This window comes from Ictalurus punctatus, unplaced genomic scaffold (assembly GCF_001660625.3).
Source record: "Ictalurus punctatus breed USDA103 unplaced genomic scaffold, Coco_2.0 Super-Scaffold_100068, whole genome shotgun sequence".
Lineage (NCBI taxonomy): Eukaryota > Metazoa > Chordata > Actinopteri > Siluriformes > Ictaluridae > Ictalurus > Ictalurus punctatus.
Window position 1 is genome coordinate 11,007 of NW_026521091.1, and position 10,880 is coordinate 21,886.

General features: G+C 47.0%; 1 non-coding gene across 1 annotated transcript; it reads left to right on the forward strand.

Annotated features, from left to right (window-relative positions):
• The first annotated feature begins 3,999 nt into the window (after window positions 1–3,999).
• Window positions 4,000–4,072, forward strand: trnav-cac (transfer RNA valine (anticodon CAC)). The gene has a single exon. It is a non-coding gene; the product is annotated as a tRNA-Val (tRNA).
• Window positions 4,073–10,880: the final 6,808 nt, after the last annotated feature.

The window sequence follows — 10,880 nt, forward strand, 5'->3', positions numbered from 1 at the left end:
CAAATGAAAGGGAGTCTCTGGTTTTCCCCAGAAAGTGGAAGCCTGGCTCTTTCGTTGCTCAACAAGACTCTGTGCGTGACTGGAAAATTTTCCGTAAAGTACTGCTCGCCGAGTTCACCTCGAGAGGTCTGCAAGAGGTCTGCGGCCGAAAAAGGCTGGGAGCGGTTTCCCTTCCATTGAGCTTTTGTAGCAAGGCAGATAACAGTTGCTTGCAAAATCACGGGCAGTCTCTGCTTTTCCACTGAATGTGGAAGCCTGGCTCTTTCCTTCATCAAGAAGACAAGAGTAATGATGCGCTTGACTCGAGGTTGCGACTTGTAATTCCCCACCTCCAAGCGGGAAAACGCAAAGCAAACGTACCCTCAACCTGAAATTGCCATTCCTCAACCGTGGGAAGTCTTCTCATCTCCGGGTTCCTTCCCTGTTCATCGAGTGACGTCGAGCCGGCATGACGGATTCAGAACTCACAAAGTGGCACTTACCTCGGTGGTTATTTGCTTTAGATCAGGGTTGTCCAGTCTTCTCCAGAATGGGCCAGTGTGGTTGCAGGTTGTCATTCTAACCAAGCAGAAGCCACACTTTAGTCTATTGAAAGCCAAGATCAGCGGAGCCAACAATTGGAATCAGGTGTGGCTCCTGCTAGATTGGAACCAAAAGCTGAAGATTGGACAACGCTGCTGAAGACCAATCAGCATATAGACATATTTGCTTATAAAATATAAAACATTGACTATATAGATGGCTGATCGCGGAAAATGTACACCTCTCATCACAGTTTGCATGCTAGCTTGTCGCTAACAAGAGACAGACACGGAGAGACCGCATGTTCTCACCTTTTCGCCCCTGTTCACGGGTCAAACGTGCCCTGTTGCATAATGACGTGTTTACAAACAGCAAAGAGAGCACTAAGAACTCAAGTGGGAAGCAGAAAGAGTCGTAGGAGGCCTGCAGAGAAGCCCATGGCACATTCTGTTGACCAACTCATTCTCAGGCAGGTGATTCCTTCCTTATCCGCCAACTACCATGAAATACCACGAGACGCTCCAAGTTACAATCGGTGCATTGGCCGGGAATCGAACCCAGGTCAACTGGGAGCGGTTTCCCTTCCATTGAGCTTTTGTAGCAAGGCAGATAACAGCTGCTTGCAAAATCACAGGCAGTCTCTGCTTTTCCACTGAATGTGGAAGCCTGGCTCTTTCCTTCATCAAGAAGACAAGAGTAATGATGCGCTTGACTCGAGGTTGCGACTTGTAATTCCCCACCTCCAAGCGGGAAAACGCAAAGCAAACGTACCCTCAACCTGAAATTGCCATTCCTCAACCGTGGGAAGTCTTCTCATCTCCGGGTTCCTTCCCTGTTCATCGAGTGACGTCGAGCCGGCATGACGGATTCAGAACTCACAAAGTGGCACTTACCTCGGTGGTTATTTGCTTTAGATCAGGGTTGTCCAGTCTTCTCCAGAATGGGCCAGTGTGGTTGCAGGTTGTCATTCTAACCAAGCAGAAGCCACACTTTAGTCTATTGAAAGCCAAGATCAGCGGAGCCAACAATTGGAATCAGGTGTGGCTCCTGCTAGATTGGAACCAAAAGCTGAAGATTGGACAACGCTGCTGAAGACCAATCAGCATATAGACATATTTGCTTATTAAATATAAAACATTGACTATATAGATGGCTGATCGCGGAAAATGGACACCTCTCATCACAGTTTGCATGCTAGCTTGTCGCTAACAAGAGACAGACACGGAGAGACCGCATGTTCTCACCTTTTCGCCCCTGTTCACGGGTCAAACGTGCCCTGTTGCATAATGACGTGTTTACAAACAGCAAAGAGAGCACTAAGAACTCAAGTGGGAAGCAGAAAGAGTCGTAGGAGGCCTGCAGAGAAGCCCATGGCACATTCTGTTGACCAACTCATTCTCAGGCAGGTGATTCCTTCCTTATCCGCCAACTACCATGAAATACCACGAGACGCTCCAAGTTACAATCGGTGCATTGGCCGGGAATCGAACCCAGGTCAACTGGGAGCGGTTTCCCTTCCATTGAGCTTTTGTAGCAAGGCAGATAACAGCTGCTTGCAAAATCACAGGCAGTCTCTGCTTTTCCACTGAATGTGGAAGCCTGGCTCTTTCCTTCATCAAGAAGACAAGAGTAATGATGCGCTTGACTCGAGGTTGCGACTTGTAATTCCCCACCTCCAAGCGGGAAAACGCAAAGCAAACGTACCCTCAACCTGAAATTGCCATTCCTCAACCGTGGGAAGTCTTCTCATCTCCGGGTTCCTTCCCTGTTCATCGAGTGACGTCGAGCCGGCATGACGGATTCAGAACTCACAAAGTGGCACTTACCTCGGTGGTTATTTGCTTTAGATCAGGGTTGTCCAGTCTTCTCCAGAATGGGCCAGTGTGGTTGCAGGTTGTCATTCTAACCAAGCAGAAGCCACACTTTAGTCTATTGAAAGCCAAGATCAGCGGAGCCAACAATTGGAATCAGGTGTGGCTCCTGCTAGATTGGAACCAAAAGCTGAAGATTGGACAACGCTGCTTAAGACCAATCAGCATATAGACATATTTGCTTATAAAATATAAAACATTGACTATATAGATGGCTGATCGCGGAAAATGTACACCTCTCATCACAGTTTGCATGCTAGCTTGTCGCTAACAAGAGACAGACACGGAGAGACCGCATGTTCTCACCTTTTCGCCCCTGTTCACGGGTCAAACGTGCCCTGTTGCATAATGACGTGTTTACAAACAGCAAAGAGAGCACTAAGAACTCAAGTGGGAAGCAGAAAGAGTCGTAGGAGGCCTGCAGAGAAGCCCATGGCACATTCTGTTGACCAACTCATTCTCAGGCAGGTGATTCCTTCCTTATCCGCCAACTACCATGAAATACCACGAGACGCTCCAAGTTACAATCGGTGCATTGGCCGGGAATCGAACCCAGGTCAACTGGGAGCGGTTTCCCTTCCATTGAGCTTTTGTAGCAAGGCAGATAACAGCTGCTTGCAAAATCACAGGCAGTCTCTGCTTTTCCACTGAATGTGGAAGCCTGGCTCTTTCCTTCATCAAGAAGACAAGAGTAATGATGCGCTTGACTCGAGGTTGCGACTTGTAATTCCCCACCTCCAAGCGGGAAAACGCAAAGCAAACGTACCCTCAACCGGAAATTGCCATTCCTCAACCGTGGGAAGTCTTCTCATCTCCGGGTTCCTTCCCTGTTCATCGAGTGACGTCGAGCCGGCATGACGGATTCAGAACTCACAAAGTGGCACTTACCTCGGTGGTTATTTGCTTTAGATCAGGGTTGTCCAGTCTTCTCCAGAATGGGCCAGTGTGGTTGCAGGTTGTCATTCTAACCAAGCAGAAGCCACACTTTAGTCTATTGAAAGCCAAGATCAGCGGAGCCAACAATTGGAATCAGGTGTGGCTCCTGCTAGATTGGAACCAAAAGCTGAAGATTGGACAACGCTGCTTAAGACCAATCAGCATATAGACATATTTGCTTATTAAATATAAAACATTGACTATATAGATGGCTGATCGCGGAAAATGGACACCTCTCATCACAGTTTGCATGCTAGCTTGTCGCTAACAAGAGACAGACACGGAGAGACCGCATGTTCTCACCTTTTCGCCCCTGTTCACGGGTCAAACGTGCCCTGTTGCATAATGACGTGTTTACAAACAGCAAAGAGAGCACTAAGAACTCAAGTGGGAAGCAGAAAGAGTCGTAGGAGGCCTGCAGAGAAGCCTATGGCACATTCTGTTGACCAACTCATTCTCAGGTAGGTGATTCCTTCGTTTTGTGCCAACTACCATAAAGTACCTGGAGAAGCTCCAAGCTACAACCCGTGGACGGGCCAAGAATTGGAGCCGGGTCAACTGCTTGGACTGGAGCTATGCTCACCACTATACCACCAATGCCACGCTGCACCATTCAGCTCTGGTGAACAAAGTGTATGTATGTGCACCACCAAAGTGCCACCGCACCGTGGTTTCTGTAGTGTAGTGGTTATCACGTTTGCCTCACACGCAAAAGGTCCCTGGTTCGAGACCGGGCAGAAACAAGCTAGAAATTCTGAACTTTGCTTTAATGACTGAGCGGTTGTCATCACTGTAGGATCAGGTCCTCTAGGAACAGCCAGAAAGCGAGACCTCCTTTACAGAGGAGATTTCCTTCTTTTGTAGCAAAGCAGTTAATATTTGCTTACCAAATGAAAGGGAGTCTCTGGTTTTCCCCAGAAAGTGGAAGCCTGGCTCTTTCGTTGCTCAACAAGACTCTGTGCGTGACTGGAAAATTTTCCGTAAAGTACTGCTCGCCGAGTTCACCTCGAGAGGTCTGCAAGAGGTCTGCGGCCGAAAAAGGCTGGGAGCGGTTTCCCTTCCATTGAGCTTTTGTAGCAAGGCAGATAACAGTTGCTTGCAAAATCACGGGCAGTCTCTGCTTTTCCACTGAATGTGGAAGCCTGGCTCTTTCCTTCATCAAGAAGACAAGAGTAATGATGCGCTTGACTCGAGGTTGCGACTTGTAATTCCCCACCTCCAAGCGGGAAAACGCAAAGCAAACGTACCCTCAACCTGAAATTGCCATTCCTCAACCGTGGGAAGTCTTCTCATCTCCGGGTTCCTTCCCTGTTCATCGAGTGACGTCGAGCCGGCATGACGGATTCAGAACTCACAAAGTGGCACTTACCTCAGTGGTTATTTGCTTTAGATCAGGGTTGTCCAGTCTTCTCCAGAATGGGCCAGTGTGGTTGCAGGTTGTCATTCTAACCAAGCAGAAGCCACACTTTAGTCTATTGAAAGCCAAGATCAGCGGAGCCAACAATTGGAATCAGGTGTGGCTCCTGCTAGATTGGAACCAAAAGCTGAAGATTGGACAACGCTGCTGAAGACCAATCAGCATATAGACATATTTGCTTATAAAATATAAAACATTGACTATATAGATGGCTGATCGCGGAAAATGTACACCTCTCATCACAGTTTGCATGCTAGCTTGTCGCTAACAAGAGACAGACACGGAGAGACCGCATGTTCTCACCTTTTCGCCCCTGTTCACGGGTCAAACGTGCCCTGTTGCATAATGACGTGTTTACAAACAGCAAAGAGAGCACTAAGAACTCAAGTGGGAAGCAGAAAGAGTCGTAGGAGGCCTGCAGAGAAGCCCATGGCACATTCTGTTGACCAACTCATTCTCAGGCAGGTGATTCCTTCCTTATCCGCCAACTACCATGAAATACCACGAGACGCTCCAAGTTACAATCGGTGCATTGGCCGGGAATCGAACCCAGGTCAACTGGGAGCGGTTTCCCTTCCATTGAGCTTTTGTAGCAAGGCAGATAACAGCTGCTTGCAAAATCACAGGCAGTCTCTGCTTTTCCACTGAATGTGGAAGCCTGGCTCTTTCCTTCATCAAGAAGACAAGAGTAATGATGCGCTTGACTCGAGGTTGCGACTTGTAATTCCCCACCTCCAAGCGGGAAAACGCAAAGCAAACGTACCCTCAACCTGAAATTGCCATTCCTCAACCGTGGGAAGACTTCTCATCTCCCGGTTCCTTCCCTGTTCATCGAGTGACGTCGAGCCGGCATGACGGATTCAGAACTCACAAAGTGGCACTTACCTCGGTGGTTATTTGCTTTAGATCAGGGTTGTCCAGTCTTCTCCAGAATGGGCCAGTGTGGTTGCAGGTTGTCATTCTAACCAAGCAGAAGCCACACTTTAGTCTATTGAAAGCCAAGATCAGCGGAGCCAACAATTGGAATCAGGTGTGGCTCCTGCTAGATTGGAACCAAAAGCTGAAGATTGGACAACGCTGCTTAAGACCAATCAGCATATAGACATATTTGCTTATAAAATATAAAACATTGACTATATAGATGGCTGATCGCGGAAAATGTACACCTCTCATCACAGTTTGCATGCTAGCTTGTCGCTAACAAGAGACAGACACGGAGAGACCGCATGTTCTCACCTTTTCTCCCCTGTTCACGGGTCAAACGTGCCCTGTTGCATAATGACGTGTTTACAAACAGCAAAGAGAGCACTAAGAACTCAAGTGGGAAGCAGAAAGAGTCGTAGGAGGCCTGCAGAGAAGCCCATGGCACATTCTGTTGACCAACTCATTCTCAGGCAGGTGATTCCTTCCTTATCCGCCAACTACCATGAAATACCACGAGACGCTCCAAGTTACAATCGGTGCATTGGCCGGGAATCGAACCCAGGTCAACTGGGAGCGGTTTCCCTTCCATTGAGCTTTTGTAGCAAGGCAGATAACAGCTGCTTGCAAAATCACAGGCAGTCTCTGCTTTTCCACTGAATGTGGAAGCCTGGCTCTTTCCTTCATCAAGAAGACAAGAGTAATGATGCGCTTGACTCGAGGTTGCGACTTGTAATTCCCCACCTCCAAGCGGGAAAACGCAAAGCAAACGTACCCTCAACCTGAAATTGCCATTCCTCAACCGTGGGAAGTCTTCTCATCTCCGGGTTCCTTCCCTGTTCATCGAGTGACGTCGAGCCGGCATGACGGATTCAGAACTCACAAAGTGGCACTTACCTCGGTGGTTATTTGCTTTAGATCAGGGTTGTCCAGTCTTCTCCAGAATGGGCCAGTGTGGTTGCAGGTTGTCATTCTAACCAAGCAGAAGCCACACTTTAGTCTATTGAAAGCCAAGATCAGCGGAGCCAACAATTGGAATCAGGTGTGGCTCCTGCTAGATTGGAACCAAAAGCTGAAGATTGGACAACGCTGCTGAAGACCAATCAGCATATAGACATATTTGCTTATAAAATATAAAACATTGACTATATAGATGGCTGATCGCGGAAAATGTACACCTCTCATCACAGTTTGCATGCTAGCTTGTCGCTAACAAGAGACAGACACGGAGAGACCGCATGTTCTCACCTTTTCGCCCCTGTTCACGGGTCAAACGTGCCCTGTTGCATAATGACGTGTTTACAAACAGCAAAGAGAGCACTAAGAACTCAAGTGGGAAGCAGAAAGAGTCGTAGGAGGCCTGCAGAGAAGCCCATGGCACATTCTGTTGACCAACTCATTCTCAGGCAGGTGATTCCTTCCTTATCCGCCAACTACCATGAAATACCACGAGACGCTCCAAGTTACAATCGGTGCATTGGCCGGGAATCGAACCCAGGTCAACTGGGAGCGGTTTCCCTTCCATTGAGCTTTTGTAGCAAGGCAGATAACAGCTGCTTGCAAAATCACAGGCAGTCTCTGCTTTTCCACTGAATGTGGAAGCCTGGCTCTTTCCTTCATCAAGAAGACAAGAGTAATGATGCGCTTGACTCGAGGTTGCGACTTGTAATTCCCCACCTCCAAGCGGGAAAACGCAAAGCAAACGTACCCTCAACCTGAAATTGCCATTCCTCAACCGTGGGAAGTCTTCTCATCTCCGGGTTCCTTCCCTGTTCATCGAGTGACGTCGAGCCGGCATGACGGATTCAGAACTCACAAAGTGGCACTTACCTCGGTGGTTATTTGCTTTAGATCAGGGTTGTCCAGTCTTCTCCAGAATGGGCCAGTGTGGTTGCAGGTTGTCATTCTAACCAAGCAGAAGCCACACTTTAGTCTATTGAAAGCCAAGATCAGCGGAGCCAACAATTGGAATCAGGTGTGGCTCCTGCTAGATTGGAACCAAAAGCTGAAGATTGGACAACGCTGCTGAAGACCAATCAGCATATAGACATATTTGCTTATAAAATATAAAACATTGACTATATAGATGGCTGATCGCGGAAAATGTACACCTCTCATCACAGTTTGCATGCTAGCTTGTCGCTAACAAGAGACAGACACGGAGAGACCGCATGTTCTCACCTTTTCGCCCCTGTTCACGGGTCAAACGTGCCCTGTTGCATAATGACGTGTTTACAAACAGCAAAGAGAGCACTAAGAACTCAAGTGGGAAGCAGAAAGAGTCGTAGGAGGCCTGCAGAGAAGCCCATGGCACATTCTGTTGACCAACTCATTCTCAGGCAGGTGATTCCTTCCTTATCCGCCAACTACCATGAAATACCACGAGACGCTCCAAGTTACAATCGGTGCATTGGCCGGGAATCGAACCCAGGTCAACTGGGAGCGGTTTCCCTTCCATTGAGCTTTTGTAGCAAGGCAGATAACAGCTGCTTGCAAAATCACAGGCAGTCTCTGCTTTTCCACTGAATGTGGAAGCCTGGCTCTTTCCTTCATCAAGAAGACAAGAGTAATGATGCGCTTGACTCGAGGTTGCGACTTGTAATTCCCCACCTCCAAGCGGGAAAACGCAAAGCAAACGTACCCTCAACCTGAAATTGCCATTCCTCAACCGTGGGAAGTCTTCTCATCTCCGGGTTCCTTCCCTGTTCATCGAGTGACGTCGAGCCGGCATGACGGATTCAGAACTCACAAAGTGGCACTTACCTCGGTGGTTATTTGCTTTAGATCAGGGTTGTCCAGTCTTCTCCAGAATGGGCCAGTGTGGTTGCAGGTTGTCATTCTAACCAAGCAGAAGCCACACTTTAGTCTATTGAAAGCCAAGATCAGCGGAGCCAACAATTGGAATCAGGTGTGGCTCCTGCTAGATTGGAACCAAAAGCTGAAGATTGGACAACGCTGCTTAAGACCAATCAGCATATAGACATATTTGCTTATTAAATATAAAACATTGACTATATAGATGGCTGATCGCGGAAAATGGACACCTCTCATCACAGTTTGCATGCTAGCTTGTCGCTAACAAGAGACAGACACGGAGAGACCGCATGTTCTCACCTTTTCGCCCCTGTTCACGGGTCAAACGTGCCCTGTTGCATAATGACGTGTTTACAAACAGCAAAGAGAGCACTAAGAACTCAAGTGGGAAGCAGAAAGAGTCGTAGGAGGCCTGCAGAGAAGCCCATGGCACATTCTGTTGACCAACTCATTCTCAGGCAGGTGATTCCTTCCTTATCCGCCAACTACCATGAAATACCACGAGACGCTCCAAGTTACAATCGGTGCATTGGCCGGGAATCGAACCCAGGTCAACTGGGAGCGGTTTCCCTTCCATTGAGCTTTTGTAGCAAGGCAGATAACAGCTGCTTGCAAAATCACAGGCAGTCTCTGCTTTTCCACTGAATGTGGAAGCCTGGCTCTTTCCTTCATCAAGAAGACAAGAGTAATGATGCGCTTGACTCGAGGTTGCGACTTGTAATTCCCCACCTCCAAGCGGGAAAACGCAAAGCAAACGTACCCTCAACCTGAAATTGCCATTCCTCAACCGTGGGAAGACTTCTCATCTCCCGGTTCCTTCCCTGTTCATCGAGTGACGTCGAGCCGGCATGACGGATTCAGAACTCACAAAGTGGCACTTACCTCGGTGGTTATTTGCTTTAGATCAGGGTTGTCCAGTCTTCTCCAGAATGGGCCAGTGTGGTTGCAGGTTGTCATTCTAACCAAGCAGAAGCCACACTTTAGTCTATTGAAAGCCAAGATCAGCGGAGCCAACAATTGGAATCAGGTGTGGCTCCTGCTAGATTGGAACCAAAAGCTGAAGATTGGACAACGCTGCTTAAGACCAATCAGCATATAGACATATTTGCTTATTAAATATAAAACATTGACTATATAGATGGCTGATCGCGGAAAATGGACACCTCTCATCACAGTTTGCATGCTAGCTTGTCGCTAACAAGAGACAGACACGGAGAGACCGCATGTTCTCACCTTTTCGCCCCTGTTCACGGGTCAAACGTGCCCTGTTGCATAATGACGTGTTTACAAACAGCAAAGAGAGCACTAAGAACTCAAGTGGGAAGCAGAAAGAGTCGTAGGAGGCCTGCAGAGAAGCCTATGGCACATTCTGTTGACCAACTCATTCTCAGGTAGGTGATTCCTTCGTTTTGTGCCAACTACCATAAAGTACCTGGAGAAGCTCCAAGCTACAACCCGTGGACGGGCCAAGAATTGGAGCCGGGTCAACTGCTTGGACTGGAGCTATGCTCACCACTATACCACCAATGCCACGCTGCACCATTCAGCTCTGGTGAACAAAGTGTACGTATGTGCACCACCAAAGCGCCACCGCATCGTGGTTTCTGTAGTGTAGTAGTTATCACGTTTGCCTCACACGCAAAAGGTCCCTGGTTCGAGACCGGGCAGAAACAAGCTAGAAATTCTGAACTTTGCTTTAATGACTGAGCGGTTGTCATCACTGTAGGATCAGGTCCTCTAGGAACAGCCAGAAAGCGAGACCTCCTTTACAGAGGAGATTTCCTTCTTTTGTAGCAAAGCAGTTAATATTTGCTTACCAAATGAAAGGGAGTCTCTGGTTTTCCCCAGAAAGTGGAAGCCTGGCTCTTTCGTTGCTCAACAAGACTCTGTGCGTGACTGGAAAATTTTCCGTAAAGTACTGCTCGCCGAGTCAAATATGAAAACTACAAATAAACATCTATTTATATCTGTGTATAATTAAAAACCTCTCTCAATACAAGAAATTCATCTCCTAAATGTTGCAAGTGATTAATCTGATCATTTTATTCAGCTGTTTAATTATTACTTTCTAAATAATAAACAAATGAATGTTCTGGATTCATGAGGAATGTTTACATTTTGTGTCCAAACTCAAAAGTTTAAACAAAGTGTATATTTATGATAATAAAGCACAAAGAACGTGAAACCTCAACACGTCTACAATCATCGATGAATTAAATATTAATTTAAATTAAATTAAACAAGAGTAAGATGAAGTATATTTTTAATTAAAATGTAATTAGGAGCACTTTTAAAGTAGATTTGATTTAAAATAATGATAAAGCTGTTTTTTTTTATGTATTTGTATATCTTATCCTCTATCGTGTTTAAGAAGAAGAGAATAATGAAGTTTTTTATGA